The sequence below is a fragment of the Alligator mississippiensis genome, chromosome 8, assembly GCF_030867095.1.
Source record: "Alligator mississippiensis isolate rAllMis1 chromosome 8, rAllMis1, whole genome shotgun sequence".
NCBI lineage: Eukaryota > Metazoa > Chordata > Crocodylia > Alligatoridae > Alligator > Alligator mississippiensis.
In genome coordinates, this window is record NC_081831.1 from 14,860,118 (window position 1) to 14,881,491 (window position 21,374).

General features: G+C 47.4%; 1 long non-coding RNA gene across 1 annotated transcript in view; it reads left to right on the plus strand.

The window, feature by feature from the left end:
* LOC109284768 (uncharacterized) overlaps window positions 1-15,571 on the plus strand; it is a 30,448-nt gene extending 14,877 nt beyond the window's left edge. The window contains exons 2-3 of the long non-coding RNA XR_002092345.2: window positions 11,191-11,375; window positions 12,386-15,571. This is a non-coding gene — a long non-coding RNA (uncharacterized LOC109284768). The remainder of the gene's footprint in view (window positions 1-11,190; window positions 11,376-12,385) is intronic.
* The last annotated feature ends 5,803 nt before the right edge of the window (window positions 15,572-21,374 follow it).

The following is a 21,374-nucleotide window of genomic DNA, read 5'->3' on the forward strand; positions in this document are numbered from 1 at the left end:
TTGCAAGGAGTCCTCACCACTCTTGATCAAGAGGAACACTAGTTGTATGCATGAGTATTTGCAGAAATTGAATTTTACAACTCAGCGGTGCAGGGGTGGGGAGGTGCATGCCATGGTGTCCTGCTCTGAGGTTCTCCTGGAAACCTAGGGCTGGGCATGGGGGAAGGTCCACAATGACGGCAGGGGGGTTGGAGGCTTGCTCGCCCATGATACCCAGCAGCCAGTCAGAGGTGGCCCAGATGTTCAGCTGTGCTCAGCAATCACCAGCAACCCAGGGGGCCTAGTGGGAAGTGTGCAGGAGCACCCCCAACTTGCTGACCTAAGCCAGTGCAGACAGCCTGCATGCCCCCTCCCTCCCCAAAGGGCGAACATTTGTTCTGTTTGTTCCCATTCTAACCTAGGTGGCTTACAGAAACCCGCATAGGTTTGATGAAGTCCACCTCAGGTTTTTTGAATGTCTGTACCTATCCTTAGTGATCTAATCATGACTAATCAGCATGGCTCAGTTAGCAAACACACAGAGAATTATCTTGATCAAACCACAGGTTAAAAAAAAGTGGGGGAAGCATTCATAGGAAACATCACCAACCAACTAATCATCTCATGGGAACCATGACCTTCCTTTGAATATTCTGTGAGCAGAAAGAGGCAAAATCTACCACATAAATTGTCCTTTGTGAATATATTTGCTCAGCTCAAGAGCTAGGCTGCATTGGTGACTAATTGGCAATAAGGAGTCACTACAAACATAGAGATAAAAACCATTTCTGCCTGCTGGGCAGTGTAATTCTTCACACATGGTTAATAAATCTACAGTCCAATTACTGCCTCACCTCATTAATAGATACTAGTGTAAGCCCTGACTGGCAGCAGTTGACATTTCCCAATGTGATTCGTTAGTACTAAGTACTTGCAGCCTGGGACTCAGTCAGGGCTCCTGGGTTCTCTGAATCATATGCAGAGTCATACTGGTCAAGTCACAGTGGTCAAAAGCTTCAGCGTTTGGTGCCTGGAGTTAAGGACCTAAATTCATGCTTAAGTGCTAAACAAAGCAGCCTGGCTTTGACAGACAGCCCTAGTATAATTTAATGGTGCTCAACAGCTTTGCAAATCAGGCGAGTTATCTATGTGCTTGACTCTAGGAACCCATGTATGAAAATGGTTATCTTTACTTCTGCATGCCTCATTTTCTGTGTCTATAAGTCTGGGATGCTACAAGGCTGGCATGATAAATGCTTCTAAAATTCTTTGAGAACATCCAATGGCAGATGCTCTATAAGAACAAAATGCCATATTGTTTGCTGTACTTAAAACTTCTTCTGCCCCAAGAAATATCAGACACCACTGTAAGGCTAGGACCTGGCTGTGGACCATCATATTGTTGAAATGATGCTTTTTGCACACACAGTTCTCCAACTCCAACTTCTCAAGGAATTTAGAACCTGGTATTGGAGGAATATTAGTTCTTGCTTTGGCTTATAGGAAATGGTGAGTCAACCTGATGTACAGACAGTCTTAATAATGCAGGGTTATAAAAGGTGGTGGGTGGAAGAGTTGATTAGTCACCATCAAAGCTCTGGGTGCTTCTCTGAGCCTTATCTCAAGTCATGGTTTCTAAAGTGGACACTTGACAAAGCCAGTGGGGTTTTTTTCTGTGAAACTTCCAGTATCTGATTGCTTGTGGCCTAGTTGAAGCTATCCTTGGTCTGTAATTTCATGTGATAGTGCAGCACATCTGCTTCTAGCTCCCATCAGAAACTAGATGCCTTAAATGAAAACCTAGTTGAAATGAAAAGCCCTGAATACTAGGGCTGTGCGAAACTTCAGGTTGTGGTTCGATTCAGAGGAGATTCAGTGACCGAATCTCCGAATCCTAATTGAATCAGGGGACCAATTAAAAGGTCTGAATTGATTTGAAGCTCTCCAAATCGATTCAGAAAAGATTGAGAGAGCTTTGGTGATTCAGGCAGTCCCACCCACTGCAACAGGGAGCTGGACCTGGCCTCGGAGCCGGTAAGTAGTGGGCTGTGGAGGGGAGGCTGGAGGAGTGGGGAGGAGACCATGGGGGGACCACTGCCAGGCCCCATCCCTTGCCTGCTCCCTCAGCCCTCCCTGAGTGCCCCCAGACACCTGCCCACTCCCCCAGCCCCCCCATGGCTGCCCCGCCTGCCCACCCCAGCTCCCGGCCCTTTAAGAAAAAACAAAACAAAAACCCCAACTCAGTGGCTGATGCAGTGGCCTCAGGCCTTCCGGGGGCTCATGCAGAGCCCCCTGTGCAGCGCGGGGCAGTGGGGGAGGGCAGTGGGGATTGCCCCCCGTCGGGCAGCAGCCAGTGAGTCAGGGCTTTTTTGTTTTGTTTTGTTTTTTTCAAAGGGCCAGGAGCTGGGGCAAGCAGGGGGAGTGGGACAGCAGGCGGGGGTTGGGGAGGGGGACCTGTGGCAGAGCCCCCCATGTGGCATGGAGCAGTGTGGGGGAGAGGGGATCGCCCCTCTGCCTGGCAGCACCCAGTGAGTGCAGGCTTTTTTTTTTCTCAAAGAGCTGGGAGCTGGGGTGGGCAGGGTAGCCATTGAGAGCAGGCGAGGGATGGGGTCTGTGTGATTTGGCACATCTGGCAGCCGAATCTCTGAATTGGATCCAGCTGAATTGATTCGGGACAGTGATTTGAATCACTGTCTCCCGAATTGGCTGAATCCGAATCCGAAATGAATACTAGCTGCTTCACACAGGCCTACTGAATACCAGACCAGGCAGAGGTGCTGGTCCATTCTAATCTTGCCTTGCCCATGTCCACATATGATTTGGCTGTCAAATGCTTTCTCTGCGTGTATCAGCCTGGCACAGAGTGATTTTTTTTTCTCTCTAACTGCTGTGTTGGGCCACAAAAAGCAGCAGTCATTTTTGGAAAAAGGGATCACTTAGTCTGAAATATCTAGGGCCATAGTTTCAGGTGGTATAACTTGTAAGTGACCCATTTCAGTCAATGGAGCTATGCTAACTCAAGCCTACTAAAGATCTAGCCCAGGGGTTCTCTGGAACAAGGAGTTCAAACCCCAGTTCTCAGCTTCATCCTTTTGCTTGAGCTGATAGATGATTTAGAGGGTGTTTGCCTTATCACAGTCTTATAGCTTAAATAAAAAAGTGCCTGCTCCTTTCCCCTCTCTATGAGTATCAAAGATCCTCTGACCCTTTCTCAAGAGTAGGAGTTTGTCCTGGCAACTGCCCCAAGTTTCCTTTTTCCCCACCAGAAATCATTCTTTTACTCTAAGTGCTAGGCAGGAATAAATTTCAGAGTGCTTAATAAAGGATAAGTGCGATTTTACAGTTGGGAAAACTGAGACATGGCTAGTTTAAGGATGGATTTCATAGACATTAGGGCTGGAAGGAACCTAAAATTACACATTGATGGAATTACACATTACACTTAAACCATACTAAGGGCACTTAAAATGCGAGTGTCACATCTTAAAGCTCATTAACTCATGCTAAGTGGCCTCTGAGCGTCTCAAAGTTACGCCACTTCAGGCCAGGGTCAAAACCTTGGCCATGCTACCTAACTGGTGTTAGGGTAACTTCAGTTTGCTCTACAGAGATAAAATGAGCAATTTGCATCCCAGGATGCACTGCTTTCAGTCCCCCACTGCCACCAGATCAGGAATGGAGCCCAGCTGTCCTGGGTACTAGCCATGACCCTGTTTGCTAGCCTTATAGTGGCAAGTCAGAGCTACACAGGTGAGAAATGTTATTAACCCTTAACATGTGACTACCCACAGCATGCTCTAACTTTAATGCCAGTTCACATTCCACACATTTTGTGTAGTCTAAATATAAATCCACTCTAATAAGTGACTGGCACAGTAAAGTTTCTGGAACTAGAAACCAGGCTGAATCACTGTCATCAGCATTATTAACAAATATTCTGTCTGCATTCTGCCCATTCCAGGATTACTGGGAGCCAGGTTACAAGAATCTGTACTTCACTTGAATGATATTTCAGCTTGGCATTGTGCCTGGCCACTGTACACATTAAGTAGAACTAGTCCTTATATCCTAGTCAGTTTGTGATCAGCTCTTACCTTGGTGGTTTATTTTCTGCATCAGTGTATTATTTTTGTCAGGTGCAGCTGGGGTTCAGTTGTGCACAACAAATGCCTCAAGTATTAGATAGAAAATTTCTTCATTGGAGGGGCTATATCTTTGTCCAATATTGTTTGGAAAAGGATTTCACTCCAAGCAAGATCTGCACAAACTCTTGTGGGGATAAAGGATAATGATTGTGGTGTTTTTAAAAATATCTTCTTTTGGTGTGTTGTTTTTTTTTTAACTTTATATCCAAGAAGAATAAAAAACAGTAGCAGTCACAAAGCCAATGGTTTCTTGGAAAAGATCCAAGCTGTTTTGACACTGTTGTCCTGAATGACAAGCATCAAATATATAGTTCTAGCAGTCACTACTTCTGCTTCAGTATTGTTAATCCCATAACTGAAGGTTTATTTGTACCGACTAAGCTGAAATGAGAGATTTAATTCCCTCTTAATTCTCTTCAAAAGCTTTAATAGCAGTTTTCTTGCATGAAATTAACTTGAATTCAGCCCTCAGCTCAACTGGGTGCCTAGCTTTTTTTACCTTTTCCCAATAATCCACAGAAATCTATTACTGGAACAGGAATAATGGGGCCCTTGAAGATAAGGCCGTTTGTTGTTGGTGTGTATTTTTATATGCTATTTACTCAGCAATGGCAGAGTTTCTCTCATCAGATCCCAAATGCTCTCCTATTGGCATTGTAGTTATAACACGAGGGGGTTTGCATGTTTGCTTTTGAGGTCTCAGTGTAAGTATTGGATCGCTGCTATACCGCAAAGTACTACAGAGTAGGCCTGTGCAAAGCAGCTAGTATTCGCTTCAGATTCAGATTCGGCCGATTTGGGGGAAAGCAATTCAATTCGGTGATTCAAATCATTGTCCCGAATTGATTCAGCTGAATCTGATTCGGAGATTCGGCTGCTGCTGACTCTCCGAATCTCCAAATCAGTCAGGCCAGGCCCATCCCCACCCCGGCCTGGCAATGGCTGCCCCGCCAGCCCCAGCTCCTGGCACTTGTTAAAAAAAAAAAGCCCTGTTCACTGGGTGCTGCTGGGTGGGGGGGCGATCCCCACTGCCCCGCACTGCTCCACACTGCATAGGGGGCTGTGCACAAGCCGCCTGCCCCCCCTTTGCTCCCCCAGCCCCCCCATGACTGCCCCAGCCCTTTAAGAGAAAGAAAAATGAAACCCCCGCGGAGTCACTGCTCCTGCTAAGTGGGGGTGGGCGATCCCTGCTGCCCCCCGCTGCACAACACCACGTGGGGGGTTCTGCATAAGCCCCCTGAAGTCCCGAGGCCGCTGGAGGAGCGGTGAGTCCCAGGGCTTCTCTCAGCTTCTTTTTCCTTAAAGGGCCAGAGCTGGCCTGGGCAGGGCACCCGTGGGAGGGGGTTGGGGGGCTCGTGCAGAGTCCCCCATGCAGTGGGGGGCAGTGGGGATCACCCCTCCACCCGGCAGCACCTGGTGAGCACGGGGGCTGCAGCCACCAGGGACTGTCCGAATCATCAAAGCTCTCTGAATCTTTTCCAGAGAGAGGTATATAAGCAGGGGTTGGGAACAGAAAGAATCTGGCCCAGGTGAGCGATTTTGGGCAAAGTAGCCATGATGTATAGGGTCGCTGTAAGGGATGATGGGAGGCTGTTGAGGGCCCTGTAAAGCAGTGGATCTCAGTCTTTTTTTGTACCAGGGCCATCTGTAAACATTGATGGCCAGTCCCAACCCAGTGCCCCACACTCCTGACCCACTGCCCCCCACCATTAGGCCCCAGCCTCCCAGTGTGTGGGGCAGGGGGACCCCAAGCAGTCCCTTGCAGGCTGGGACTCAGCCAACCTGCAAGGAAAAATCCACAGTTTCCCATGTTTTTCTCCTTTAAAGGAGAATCCATTTTTAAAGTTTGTTCGCAGTCCCTTCATATATTCTTGCGACACACTTTTGGGTTGCAACCCACAGGTGGAGAAAAGCTGCTCTAGGGCATGCAGGTTTGTTCAGTTGGTCTGTATGTTATGGACTGTGAGCGAGCTGATTAAGACCCTGGAGTTAATTGGGGGCAGAGTGCTCTGGAGAGAGACTGAGCCTGATTGAGGGGGAGGATGTTGTGTGGAGAGAGACTGAGCATACTCTTGATTGGGTCAGACAGAGGTGGCTCGGTGATGAGCAGGGTGGAGGAAGGCACCTAATGTGCCCCTTTAGTAAACTGAGGACTGCCTCCCACATTTATCATAAGTCAAATCAAGGCATTGTGGGTGAATACAGAGTAACGCCCTGGGAAGCCGGAGTGCCAGACAGGCTTGTGTTGGGCACTAGAAGGCATCAGTGCTGCCTGTGGAGGCAGGGGCATTTAACGCTGTTGTCTGATTGAGTTTGGGAGCTCTGGCTCCAGAAGGCATCTGTTCACCAACCACTATTAGTACAGTACTCCAAAACCAGCTTCTGTGCCATTTCTAGAGGAAAAACTTCACCAGATTTCTACTAGTCAAAGTAAGCACCTCCATTTTGAAACAGAGCTGTGAATCTATCAATCTAATAGTCCCATGGACTACGGGTCTACCAGCAGAGGCCATTAGAGACAAACAGCAGAGGCTTCCTGGAATCTCCTCCATCATGGTCATGGCGATCTACGACTGGTGGTAGGTGGTGCGCACAGACCAGGAACAGGGCAATAACGGGACTGTGTGTGTCAGGACTATGGTGCACTGGTCGAGCAGTGCATGCAAATCGTGCATCTCTTAACCTGGATGCTGCTACAGTTCGGTCTGATCAGTAAATACTATGGTGCACGAGTTCCCCAGTGGACTGGCATTTCTTAGGCTACACTTGACAACCAATTTCCTGTAGCTTAAAGATGTCTGATACATTATGCTGAGGCAGAAATGTACATGTGGGGAATCAATGAGACACACCCTCCTACGTCCTTTCAGTGTCACTTGCCTCTGCTGAGGACACGTATTGAGACAGCTATGCTGCTTTATGTACTCGGGCTGAGTCCGTCTTGTGCTGCTCGTGGCCCCAGGACTCTGGGTTTAGATTCGCAATCACTGTGATGGAGGCTAGGGAAAATCTCGTTCTAAATTGATCTGAAGTAACGCAGGGAACGAGAATGCCAGTCCCTGGGCCAAGGGCTTATGAAGCAGTGTTGCCTAGTGAGCAGGACCTGGGAATGGGAGTTCTGAGAATCCCTGTCTCTGCCACTTTCTTCCCAGGTGAGATTGGATGAGTTATTTCCTTCCCTCCATTTCTGCATCAATACCACCCCCCTTGTAACTGCTCTTCACCCTGCTCTGTCAAGTGTGACAAGAGATGCTGAATAAACACTAAACAGTGTTAAATCAGGATGATGGGCCAGTCCTGCAAGCAGAAAAGCAACACTTCACCACTTCCAAAGACGATGACACATTGGGCCGAGTGTCTCTTTTGTCGTGTAAGAGTAATTATGGCCAGCGCCTGCTATCTATAGCATTTAGCTGGTTCTCAATAAGCCACAAATGCCATTTATTGTTTTTGGGAGGACTCATGAACATTTTCCTCTTTCATGCGTAGAAGCCAAAGCTTCTTGGCTCTTAACTATCTTTCTAACAGCCTGGACTCCAGTGCTGCTGCTCTGTGATTCTCACGCCCTCTGAGCACACGAGTTAAAATTATTTGGAAATCTGACAGAGCATTCTGCCTGAGACTGCCTCATGCCATTATAAATTATTCCAGCCCATCAAACCAATCTAGATCTATCCCTGGTAGGCGCAAGCCACTCTTTCTACAAGAATGCCTTGGGCAAATAGATCATTAAAAAAACCATTTTGCAGTTAAAATCAAATATATTTTAAACAATGTAAACTTTCCATGTGATTTATGGGTGTCAGGAAAGTAGAGCACTGTCTGTTCTTGTGCAGTTCTGTGCAGTTTGAGAATAGAATTTGGATTTGGATTTAAAATAGCACTTTTCATAACCAAGAAATATCAGAGTCCTTTGTTGTTGAGTACTGGCAATGCAGTGATGGCAAAGGAAATACCGAATACCTTGGTACTGGCTCATTTGTGAGACTACGTGTTAAAACAATATGGTGCTAATTAACAAGAGGCATATTGTGCATTATGTTGTGGTTAACATCTGGATTTCTGATTTCCACATAAGCAGCCATAACTAGAGTCAGTCAGGAATTTATGAAACTTTTATCAGAAAATAGCAATTTGTTGAAAACAAAACATCAGGGAAATGGCACTTTTGGTGAGGTTTCCAATTTTCAAAGAAATTCAAAAAAATCGAAACATTCAAGATAAGGTTCCTTTCTGAGTGAGCTGGCTTTGAGTGGTTGTTTTGGAATCTTAAGTTAGTTCAAAATTTAAAAAAAACAATTAAAATAGGTAACTCAAAATTTTCATTTGATGCAATTTTGATTTTTTTTTAACATTTAGATTTCCTAATCCGCAGAATTTTTGAAGACTTTTGCCTCCCATCTCTATGACACGAAAAAAGCTTTACAGTAGCAAGAGTGCTAGCAGGCTGGCAAAGCATTTTCTGCCTGACCTCAGCCCCAGCAGACACCTGCACGTGGAAGTAGCTCTTGAAATTCAGCTTCTCCTGAGCTCTTGTCACATCAGAACCGGTTTGTGATGAGCCCAGATTCAGGCTAGTGATTTGAATTTGTATCCTCCAGTGAGAGGCTGCAAACAAGTATGTCTTTTGAATGGTCTTTCTAGGTACTTGTATGTGCCTGAATGTCTTGTTATCACTTATGATATCACTATGAGGCAGGAAAGAATTAAGGTAATCTCCCTGTTGTGGATAAAACACAGGGTGACCCAGGTCTTGTGGGTCCCAATCGGGTGCCGACTGTACTAGCCCATCCTCTCTAGCCACAGCTCAAGACTGGAAGTCTGGAAGACTTGAGTGCTGTTTCCAGCTCTGGCAGTGCCTGACTTGGGTGACCTCAAGCAAGTGACTTCAGCTCTGTTTGTCTCTCTGAAATGGGATCATGGCACTTACCTGCCTTTGTAAAGCATTTTGACATCTGTGGCTGAAATGTGCCATGGAAGTGCTAAATGTTCCCCTCTCCAGTGGGGCTTCAGCTTCACTTTATGCTCCTCAGTACCAAAGGACACACAAAGCAACACACTTCAACACTGAAAAGAGCCGCGGGCACAAGGACTAGACAAGACACCACAGATCCAATTAAAATGTTAAGTTCCCTAAAAGAGAGACTGTCCAGCTTTTATCATAGCAGATTCATGCTGGTAGCTGGGGTGCTGTGAGCATGGATTTCTGCATCCAGGGTGTGCTCCTTGAGCCATCCATGACATGAGCACTGATGCTGTTAGCAAGGCCAGATGGCAGCCCCAATTCCCTTCCACCCCCACACCTCTCTCTGCAATAGCCTGCCCGAGGCAGCTGCTGCTGCTGCGTAGTGGGGAATCCACAGAGGTAGTTGGCAGGCAGGGTGGACTTATGGAGCAGGAGAATGTATCCAAGACAATGCAAACAGAGAAGATGCATCTGCTCTCCCCAGACCTGGGAGCATCAGACTTCAGACTGACGAAGAAGCAAAATCACATGGCTGCTGTGCTGTTCTTTTGTATGGCTCTTGTGACTTTTCTGTGCCTATTCTTGCAGCCTGTAAAGCCCCCCATAGCACTGGTATCCTGCAGGGTTCCTGATGTATTGAATCTGGTGACTGTAAATCCTTGCTTTAAAAAAAAAAGAAAGGAAAAACTTCAAACCCTCCACGCTCTGCAGCAATCTGACTGGCATTTGCTGCAACAGAGGTGTGTGCGGCAAAACATATTCTACCACTAGCAAAAAAGTCTGGACTACTTACCTGAATAGAGCTACTAATGTGTATGAGGGCTTGCAGGTAGTTTAAATTAATTGTTGCCTTTAAATGGCCCACAGACTAATCACTATATGAGTTATTCATGCTGTGGGTGTTTACCTCAGAAAGGAAGATGAACAAGTAGGGATGTGACACAGTAATGAATGGTTTCGAGAAAAATGACCACCGATGTGTGCTCTTCCCATCTCAAACACGAAAACAGAGGTCTTTCACTGAAATTAAAAGGTGGAAAATTCATACCTACAAGGAGGGAATTGTTTTTCACACGGTGCATAGCCAGCTCGCTGACCTGTGGTTTCCTCAGGGAAGTAGGGAGGCCAGCAAGATTCAAAAAGAGACTGGACATCGGTATGGATTACAAGAATAGAGCCAGTGTAATTGTTAATGGTGAAACTTGGGAAGAAATGTTGAATGTCACACTAATGTATTGAAACCAGTCCAAGTGCTAGAGGCCAGGCTGATTCTGATAGGACAGACTGGCCCACATCTGTCTGCTGTGGAGTTAGGTGAGTTTTCTCACAACATCAGGGTGTATGGTATCTGTCTATGAGATAGGGGTGGAGATGGATCTCACCTAGATCAATGGTTTTCAACCTCTGGTTCATGAGGGGTCCACGAAAGATGACTATGATCAATCAAAAGTATGTGAATACCCACACTTACAGTTCACCGCCACTTGAAATTTCCAAAGGGGTCCACACCTCCATTCAACATTTTTAGGGGTTTGCAAATTAAAAAAGGTTGAAAGCCACTGGTCTAGATTATTATAGCAGTCTCTATTGCTGCATCTACGTGTGCTGTCTTCACGACTCTGCAGTGCAAGCCTATAACCAGTCAGAGAAGAGGTGAAGAGCTGCTCATTGACCAGTTGCTTTTGGTCTTTGAGGAGACATGGTGAATTTGTTGGTTAGAGCAACGGACTAAAAACTGACTCCTGGATCCTCCTCCTAACAGTGCCAGTGACTTGCTGTGCAACCTTCATCAAACTAATTACTGTCCCATCTAGGAAATGGAGGAAATGATATGTCCCTGTTTGACAGTTGTTGTGATGCTGCCGTCATTAATTAGCTTTGCCTGTTTGAGACCGTGGCAGGACTCTGCACAGGACAGAAAGCTAAATTTAGATGAGAGGAGAAAGTGGTGCTTTGGACAGAAGTGTCTTCAGTGGTGCAGAACACCATTGCTAAAGGCCACAGGCTGAACAGCAAGAGAGCAGGATAACCAGGCTATGTGTAGGGAGATGCTCTCTCCTTTGCTTTTCAAGCCCTTGTTTCCTTTTCTTGCTTTTACAGACATAGTCCTTCACATGCAGCAGCAAGCTCCATGCCACCTCCATCTCCAGTCTTCAGTGACATCTAGTGGCCACAAGAAAATCTGAAGACATTACAGCTTCCCTGCAAGGTGTCTAATTGCCAGTACTATACCCAGGAAGGATGTGTTCTCCAGCCGTAACTACAATACCTCGTGCTAATACAGGGTACATCTATCCCAGCACCCCCAAATTCCCATTTAATTAGGGTTGGAGTGAGTCTTAAATGGTGCTCTAGTGCTCAGCTCTTATACAAAGAAATAAGATCTCAGCTTTGAATCATACTGAATGAAGCTAGAAAGAAATCTAAGTCATTCATCTCCCACGCTGAAATCATCCATAAACTTCAGTCACCACTGACCCCCTCAAATTCTGTGTGGGAGGTTCAATATGGTTTAGGGTGTTTAGCTCAACAGTGTAATAATAATGGTTAGCTCTAGTGCCAGAGGAGCTCCTCTTCCCTGCAGCTCAAGCATGCCCAAGTGTCACCATCTCTCTTTACAGATGGGAGAAACAAAGACTCGGAGGTTGCATCCAGACAATCATGCACATGCGGTTTGTGGTGCTGCAGACCCATCTGTGGTGCCACAAATTGCATGTGCCACACATGCAGGCATTCGTCGTGCTGCTAATTAGCAGTGCAGTGGGGTTTTTTGACACCAGGAGATCTCAGTATCCAAAAAACATATGCCAGAAAAAAGTAGGACCATGTACATGGTGGCAGTGGCTGCCAGCCAGGCTTCACACACCCAGATAGCAGCCACTGCAGCTCCAGGAGGCCCCCAGGATCCCAGGTGCTACCCCAGCCTCCTCTACCGCACCCAAGGCAACTTGTCATGCACCAAAGCCATGCATGCAGGGGCATCCTCGGGGACAACTAGCAATGGTACAAATATGTACTGTTGCTAGTTGTCCCCAGGGAATGCATGTTCCCATTTGTGGGGATGTGCCCAAAGAGGTTGTATGGCATACGCAAGTTCTCACAGGGAGTGGATCTGTCTCTTTGCTTAATGGATTGCAGAAACACATGCCACCTCTCTCCCCTAAAGTAAAAATGAGCAAATGTTAGCAAATCTAATGAGCGCAGCAGGAATCATTGACAGGCCCAGTGTGAATGGAGGGGGATGGTTGAGAAGTCGCACAGTTTAAGTATAATGATGTCCTTTTCCCAACTACAGGCACTCAGCTCTGCTTCACTTTCCCCCAGGAGATCTTGCTGGAGTACTTACAAATATGGACTTTTAGGAATTCATCAGGAAGGTGTCTACCATCTTTCACATCTCAGCACAGAATGGAAAAATAAGAGCAAAATTCACAGCTAAATCATTAGTCCAGGTGCTGCCTCTGATATCAGAACTGTGAACTACCAAAGGAACAAAGAAATAAAGATAAAGACAGATACAAATACATTGAAATAAATCCATAGCTATTACTATCTACCAGAAGGGATGCAGGGTATTCAAGATTATGTTTGCAGCTGGGATGTGCTCCTCCCCAGCTGGTTTATATCTGCTTAGGTTCACTGAAGTCAGGGGGCCAAATTCTCCAGCCGTCTTACTAGTGTAGCTTCATTGAAGTCAATGGAGTTATGCCAGGTTATATCAGCTGAAGAGCTGGCTCGCAAAACCTGTTCTTGTGCAGGGTCAATGGAAACCTCCCTTCTGTCTGCTGCATTGTAAATGGTGCATAAGCCTGCTGCTGGGTTTGTCCAGAGGACTGAATTTGATCTACATAAAGAACATGCCAAAAATATAGCTCATTGCTACTCCTTTATCTCTGGAGAATTTCCCTCTAAAATGGATGCAGCCAGTTGATTTTAGCCTCCCAAGGTATTGTTGAAAAGTTACTTACACAGCAGCAAATTATTTGATAGGGACCTTGCCATATTTTGTTCAGCTGCAAATATTTATCATGGCCTGGTCAGTGTGTGGAAAGGGGGTATCATGTATCTACTGGAACTGCAGCCTATTCAATGTCCTACATGGACTATCAGGACTACCAGAAAAGGGATCAACTGAAAAAGGCCCAGCTCCCAGCCCCAGGCTGGGCTAGGCCTGAAGCCTGTTGAGTGTCCACAAGAGGTAGATGTGGAAATGTACCACAGTTCCCTCAGAAGAGCGGGATAGTGGGGCCCCTCTGCACGGATCGGAGTTTCATCCACTAAGGAGAAGGCAGGGCGGGGTTGTACCTTCAAGATGAATTGGTTCAGAGAAGTATAAGCCTTTGTGAGTCAGCCTGCTTTGTCAGATGCTATGAATGGACTCTAAACGAGTTAGTCTTGAAGGTCCCACCCTGCTGTCTTCCACCTGACTTCAGACTACCTAGTAGGAGGAGACTACTCTGCTCCTGACAGTCCTACCCATCCTTTGCACTTCTTTTCTCTGAGGATCCCCACAAGTTTGTGAAGCCTTGTGAGAGTCTATAATGTAGCTGAGCAGGGTGAACCTGTTCTGTAGATGAATCAACTGGGACAGGAGGGGGAGAGGACTTGATTGACATCATGGACTGAGTCAGCTCCCACACTGACTTGGGTAAGATTGTGTGATGACTTTATGTATGCAGACCCCAAGTGCTGCCTGGCTTGTGCAACAGTCTGGCTAAGAGGCAAGCAAAGCTCACTGATGCACAGAGGACCAGAGGCAGGTCCATCCCTCCCTGCTGTGCCCAGGGGTTCCTGTACCCTTCTGAGAGTCCTGATGTCCAACAGCTCTCACTTCCCCAGCCCCCTTCAACAGATTTTTCACTGGCATGCACTGCACCAAGCTTCAGGCTTCCATGAAGAGGCATCAGCAGGACTGGAGGAGCATTCCTAGTCCTCAGCCTGCTATATGACAGGATTGTTAGAAACCCTGATCCCTTGAAGATGCTAATAATGGATACTGGGGTCAGTGGACTCCCACCAGCTCCTCAAACACCAGATAGAAGCCAGCAGGATACCAAAGAGAGCCTTAGGAGAGAGTTTCAAGCTACCAACTGGCCAGTCCCTAGAAGACGACAGCATGAGGTGGGATTTTCCAAAGCACTTGTTGGCCTTGAGAATCCCAGCCAATATACAAAAGAGGACTCGAGAGCCTCCAGGTGCAAAGAGGTATGAGATTTCTCCCTGGGGTCTCAATACAAACCCCACAAGATTTTCTCTAGTTTTACATGGAGCTTTTCAATTCATGTGAACCTGAAAGTCCAGAACAAGCTGAGTTCATCATTTCATCAATCCTTCCCCAATGGTTAACTTCTGTCCCTGTTGGTTAAATGAATGCTTGTGATCCTGAATTTACTAGCTGCCAAGTACCTGGCACTCAAGCACACCCTGTTATTTGATATGCAGATCTATGGGGCTGATGTTCAAGCCACTTAATTTGCTCTTGCCTTTATAATTAAGCGGATCTGGGGAAAAAAAAAACAACTTTTTGGACTAACCAAAGCAAGAACAGTTGGACAAGAATGCAAGAAATAGCAGGAACCAGCAATCACATACCCATTCCTTAAAGCAGACAAATTCCAGAATCAAAACCCACACGTGTTTAAACCTTGAAGTTAAAGACTTTTAAATGAAATAATATACCCATTGTTTTTATCCAAGGGTCATTACATACAGGCTATATTTTTATACCTTCTTCCCTTTTTTAGTTGCTACAGGAAGGAAAGAAAAAAGAGAGAAACTGGCAAACTTCAATTGACAGAAGCACAAAAAGATAAGCTTAAGATGTCTTCCTAAACTCGTCTGGAGGAATTTTGTTCTTCTTTCTTATCTCTACCTTCAAGACACGTTCATCTGTAGGTTTAGCGAAGGATTTTGGGTCAGGGGGAAGCTCAGAGCTTTACCAGTCAGATCCTTTTCCAGGCATTTTGTCCAAGGGCATGTTGAGGTTTCATCATAAATGCAAATGATAGAGTGTTTTCCAATGATAAACTCTGTTCCAACCCGTGGTTTGGTTCTGATGCGACACATGCACGCTGCTGGCAATTATGTGAGCACAGTGTTTGGAAAGTAAACATGGTTGAGCATAAAGTGTCTCCACAGAGCCGAGGAAGACTCCATTATTGGAGGGTGACTGCCCTGCTTTCCAGCCACTGCCTGCCAGAGAAGAGCTGGGGAGCTGTTTGCAGTGCTGAATGACTAAAACGCAAGGTCTGTGTAAATAGTGAGCATGACTTGTGCTGTATTAGCATGCAGGCAGCGTGTTCCTTCAACTCTTCAGGTATGGCAATAAATCTCTGCTAATTATTGTATATGTGTTTTAATTCATCCATAACCAATATAATCTTCAAAGCTCGGGTATGTCTTGATCTAAAGCTTTGACATTTTTTTCCCAGTGTCTTTGAACTCTTATAAATGGAGCTTGTGGGACCCACAGGCTATCACTTTGCATTTTCTTCTTAATCGGCATGTTTTTTCTTCCTGAAAAGCAAACAAAAAATAATGTTCTTAACGAGGTTCTGTGTGGAGATCTCTTCTGTTTGGAAGATTGAAAGCACAATCTATTAAAAGCGTGTTTCGCCCTGTAACAGGGCACACCTACCCTTGGTACTAGGAAGAGGGGAGTGTAGCCCGGGCAAGTTGCAGAAAGCCTGATGGAAAAGAGCAACAGGCCTCAGCTGCCCATGTGAATTGAGCTACTGGCTGCAGAAGGCCAGGATGCTGATGAGGAAATCAGCAGCACCTAGGAGCAGAGACCTGGGTCAGATGACCAGAAAGGCTTGGGGGATATAAGCCTAGCCTTTGGATGTGGAGGAGAAAGGTGGTCTTAGTGGCATTGACTGCAGTTTGGAGTCAGATGGGCCCAGGCAAGGTACCTGGAGGGCTAGGGGTGTAGCAACAAGACTGTCCAGGTAGAAGGGTTCGAAGAACAGAGACCTGGAATGATTTATATTTGAGTGTAAGCCATTTGGGCTGATGTTTTATATTTGAGTTTGAGGAGAGGTTTGGGTAGTGGCTACAGGGGAGGTTTGGAGGCCACAGAACAGGATGCCAGGGGCGCTCTGCAGAATAAGACCTACTCTGGGCAGTGGCATGTGAAGGGCTGAGGCCTGGGAGCTGAGGTCTGAAGCAGTGGACCATGTCTGAGGGCTTGTCTGGAGAAAAGGGGGTCAAGAATGGGATGGCTGAAGCCCCAACAACTCCTTTGAGGCCCTGAGTGGGGTTGCCTTAGAGGGGTGCACCCCTAAGGACTGAACAGGCAGAGAAGCAGAGGCTCAGGGACCAAGCCAGAAAAAAGGAGCACCACAGAAGCTTCTCCTAGTCTCCAGGGATCATCCCCTCAGCAAAATAACAGGAACATCAAAGGCATGGCAGGAGAAAAACTAGAGCGGAGGGGCACAGAGTGTGGCAGGTGGGTCAGACCCCAGGGAGCACCAGATGCTGGAGTTGACTCACAAGCTTGCTACACCCCCCTTCTTTTGTCTGGTGCAATTAGAGGCACAGACCCTGAAACCTGCCTCAGCCTATGTGAGAAATCGGAGAACAATGAGCAATTCAGTCTAGCCCTGGCATCAGTCTGGCTATTCAGAATAACACAAATGAGAGCCAGGGCTGGGAAATACCATTACTTTACATTAGGGCTGTCCAGCTCTGAAGCAGCTGGGGACCTTATGCTCCCCTGTGGGCCACAGCAGGGCAAGCTATGAGCCCCACAGGCTGCATGCCATGTGAACACCCTCAGCCCACCGGGGAAGTGGGGAGCCAGGACACTCCAGCCAGAGTAATCGGGGGAAGGGAGAGAGGGGCAAGTGCCAGCTGGGTGGGAGTCCAGGGGCTTGAACTTAACCCCTTGTGGGCTGCAAATGTACTGCCCTAGTTTAACATGCTGGTGCACTCTCGGCTGACTGGGACAATCGCTTTGTGTGTTAGTGGGTTGTGCTGTGTGGCTGCACATAGTTAAACTGCTATTGTGTTTCATCCCAGAAGTGGCTGCAGTGAATCTTGTATTATAATGGGCCATAGCCTTATAAAGCTGTTTTGTCCTGTTCCGTTATGAGGAAATCCTTGTGTGATGCAGAGCCCATGAAACAACCATCTTGAGGGGACTGCTGGTGTGGTGGTATGAGCAGGCTGAGGTGGTCCGGTTATCTCCACTGGCTGCCTGAGCCTGCTGTGGCCATGACCAGCTACCATAACTTAGAACAGCAGTGAGGCTCCCAGAGCTATTCTGGCAGGAGTGCAGTGATAATGGCAGAAAAGTAATGTTCCTCTTGCCCCCCCACAAACTGGAGCCTCTGTGCATGCTGCATCTTGGGTCATATGTCGGCCTAAAAGAATGCATAAACAGCATTGTAATTGCATACATAAGATGCAAGCCAAAGCTGCCGTGTCCTGAGGTGTGAGCTGCGCGCTGCATTCATTGCTGCGGCACCTGTACACTCCCTACCATGTACATCACAAGGATGATGGAGAGGCCAAATCCCATCCTTTTACATCCATGTACCCCCATGGTCTTGGGCTGTCCGAAGTGTAGCTGTGAGCAGAGAATGTCAAAGTTGACAGATAGTGGCAAAAATACCATGTTTTACCCAAATCTAATACAACTTCAAATGTAAACTGCAAAGTTAGATTCTATCCATCCTAAATTTGTGATAACCCGCCATGGATAGAATCGAATTAGTGGAAGGTTGTCTTTAACGTGTGGCAGAGAAAGCAGTGGTGGAAGGCAAGGGGCCAGACCCTCTTAGCTGTGCTCTTTTCTTACTCTTCCCCCCCGCCCCCCCCGGTCTGCCGTGCCACTTGCCCCTATAATGTTGCCGACCTGCTGCCTGCCCCACACACCACTGTACCTGACCCCTGCCACCTGCACCTACTGCCACACTCCCTGGCTCCCATTCTCTGCAACCCCCATACCTGTGCCTGCCCCCCACTTTCTTCCCTGGGCCTATACCTTCCCCCCTGCACCCTCTCTCTGCTCCTTTCTTCTGCTGCTCTTTGCCTCAGCTCTGGGACAATCAGCAGCAGTGGCAGCCCCAGCCCAGTCCTGCCCTGCCTAGCTAAGGAGAAGCAGGGGTGGCAGCTCCAGGCTGGGTCAGGGATGCAGGGGCAGGGGTCAGAGCCAGAGCAGAAAGTAAGGGGATGCAAGCTGCGGGGAGCAGGCAACATGGTCTCCCCACACTCTCCCTGCCATGCACTCCCTCCCTGGCTGCACAAGCCCTCCTGGCCACGGCAGGTAGCAGCTCAGCTCTAGCCCCAAGCTTGGGGCCAAAGCTAAACCAGAGCTGCCACCTGCTCCAGGCTGGTACCTAAATCTAAGGTGAGGCTTTCTTTCCCCGTGTTGTTTGGGGGAAAAAACCTTGCCTTGGATTCAAACAAAGACAGTAACAACTCAGCATGAATAAAGCAATAAACACCATCATTGACAGTGAGTGAAACCTCACAGCTGCCTGGGCTTGGGTGAGCATTGTCCCTGTATAGCATTCAGGCAAACTGAGGCACGGAGTCAGAAAGTGGCTTAGGTATTTAGGCCAAAGTCATCCGAAGCGACCAGCAATGCTTCCTCTAATTGGTTGTTCTCTCCGTGGGGAATGAACAGCTGTGAAACCACGAATTCAGTTCCCAGTTGCAGCCAGCTGAAATCAGACTAAAGTCCTGCTTGGGCCTCATGCTGGCCATCCGTGTAAGCATGCCTTTCTCCCTATGTGCTCAGTTGCCTATGGGGACAAACTGAGGCTAACAAAGCCAAGGCAAGCACTGACAAAGCAAGAGGGGCTCAGTGCTTGTGGGAAAATCCAGCAAACAGAAGCACTAACAGAGCAAAGTGAGGCCTAGACGCTCGCATGGAGAGGCTAAATGTGGCCATGCCGTGAAGTGCTAGAGGGCCCTTGTTGGAGACTTTCATTCAAATGCTGCCAAAGAATTGAAGCAAGGGTTGGGATGGTTTCCCGTCCTCTAACAGAGTTGCTCCCTGCTGGAGAGAGGATTTATCCCTGTGGTGCTCAGGAATATTTCTGAAGGCCATGTGTTTTGTCATTGTGTTAGCTGAGGCTGTGCTAAATGGTTAGTATCCTCCAGAACTACCTCAGGAATCGGAGCACAGTCCTGCCCATTACAATCTCCTCCGTCTTTCCGCTAGCCTGAACATACCACACTAAACACTGCATTGTGCTGGCAGTAGCAGGCTGCCCAGGCTTAGAGAACAAAGATTTCCAGCTCAGGTTATATAATTTTGTCACAGACCATTCCCTTCCTCCTTGGTTATGAGATAATGTTTAGCTTTAAAAAGGCAAACATCATTATACATCCTCCATGCACAGCAATGCTGCAAGAGCAGGGCTTCTGTTCCTGATTGTCAATAGTGCTTTGGAAATATGGATATTCAGAGATTTGCTCTAGTTCTGCTTACAGTTATATGTTCATAGCTACAACTTCGCTCAAATGCTGCCAGCTATATGCAGTATCTTTGGCAATGCACAGAGCAGAGTAAAAAGGCTTGTGCAGTTTGGGGTGTGCTGAGGAAAGGTATGTGAAGGGCTTCTGGGCTTGGCATTCATGGCTTTAGTCTGTCATTAAAGGAAGAGGTGTCAGCAGAAGAAAAGAAAGTCCCTGGATTCTCTTACTCTCTCAGGTGAGATGGAAGGAAGGAGGAATCCCTTTTCTCCTGGGACTGCCTCCTTGTACAAGGGAAGTGCTTCACAGCAGATGGCACTCGCTCTGCAGTATTTACCAGTGGTGGTTCTAGCTGTGTACGCCTGTAGCTCAGGGGGAATATTTTTGGCCATCGACTTCTGGTGCTTAGGTTGAGATCAATGGACCTGGTTTTCAGGGACCTGGACAAGCCCAATCCTAATACTGGGGGCTGCTAGGGCTCAAGAAGGACCTCTGGGTATTAACCCCAAAGTCTCTAACATTAGGCCACCCAAAGAAGCAGCCACTTCAGAAATTTTTTGTCCAAATGCTTGAGTCTGTTCAGTAACATTGCAGCCCTTCAAAAGGAAGATGAGAAACAACACAAGCAGCATGAATGGGCTTTGAACAGGCATTTTCAGTAGGATGATGGCAGGAAAGATGCACAGGACCACCCCTCAACCTTACACTGATAGGTTTGTCTTGTGTGCCTACAGGCTCCAACTAGAATATAAGCCCAACTGTGCTTTTGCTGCACGCACAGAGGGGGATGTTACCGCTGTACAACTAGCCCAGGAGATTGGTACCTAGTTCTGAGAATTCAGGTTAGTCCAGAACGAGTGTTCCTGTAACATTACTATGTCCTCATGGTCCTTGCACTCCCCCAAGCGTGTCTGGGGGCGTAACTAGGCTGAGATGCTCTAGGGTTGTGTCAGTCACTATAAAACTTGCCTGTCCTTCAGGAGAGCTGTGGAAAGGGCACTGGAGGACTCTCATTCCCTGAGTGACCTTGCCTGTCTCCTCATTGCAATGTGGAGGGGTGCCAACCCAAGCTCAGGATTTTACTTCTGTCCCCCCTCTGCCTTGCAATTAATTGTGTGTTCAAGTAACATGCTTGAGGGGTTTGGTGTATGGGGTGTGGGGGGATTTGGGAAAAAAACATACATTTAGGAGCTTGAGCTAACAATATAGCGTTGACATGGAAGACAGTTGCAGCCCCTGAAAGGCAACATAGACAAAAATAGTTTCATAGTAGCTAGGGCCAGGAGGGACCTGAACAGATCATCTAGTCTGACCCCTCGCCACAGGCAGGAATGAACGCTGGGTTCACAAGACCCCAGACAGGTGATCATCCAACCTCCTCTTGAATTTGCCCAAGGTAGGGGCGAGGACCACTTCCCTGGGAAGTTGGTTCCAGATTTTGGCCACCTTAACTGTAAAATATTGCCTTCTGATCTCTAACCTAAACCTATTCTCCATCAGCTTATTATCAGTGTTCCTTGTCACCCCAGGTGGTGCTGGGGTGAAAAGGGCTCTGCCTATTTGCTGTTGATCTCCCCTGATGAGCTTGTAGGCAGCCACCAGGTCCCCTCTCAGCCTCCTCTTGCTGAGGCTGAACAGGTTCAGGTCCCTCAGTCTCTCCTCGTAGGGCCTGTCCTGCTGCCCTCTCACCAAGCAGGTGGCCCTCCTCTGAACCCTCTCCAGGCTGGCCGCATCCCTTTTGAAGTGCGTTGCCCAGTACTGGACGCAGTACTCCAACTGCGGCCTGACCAAAGTCACATAGAGGGAGAGTATCACCTCTCTGGACTGGATTGAGATGCACCTTTGGATGCATGACAAGG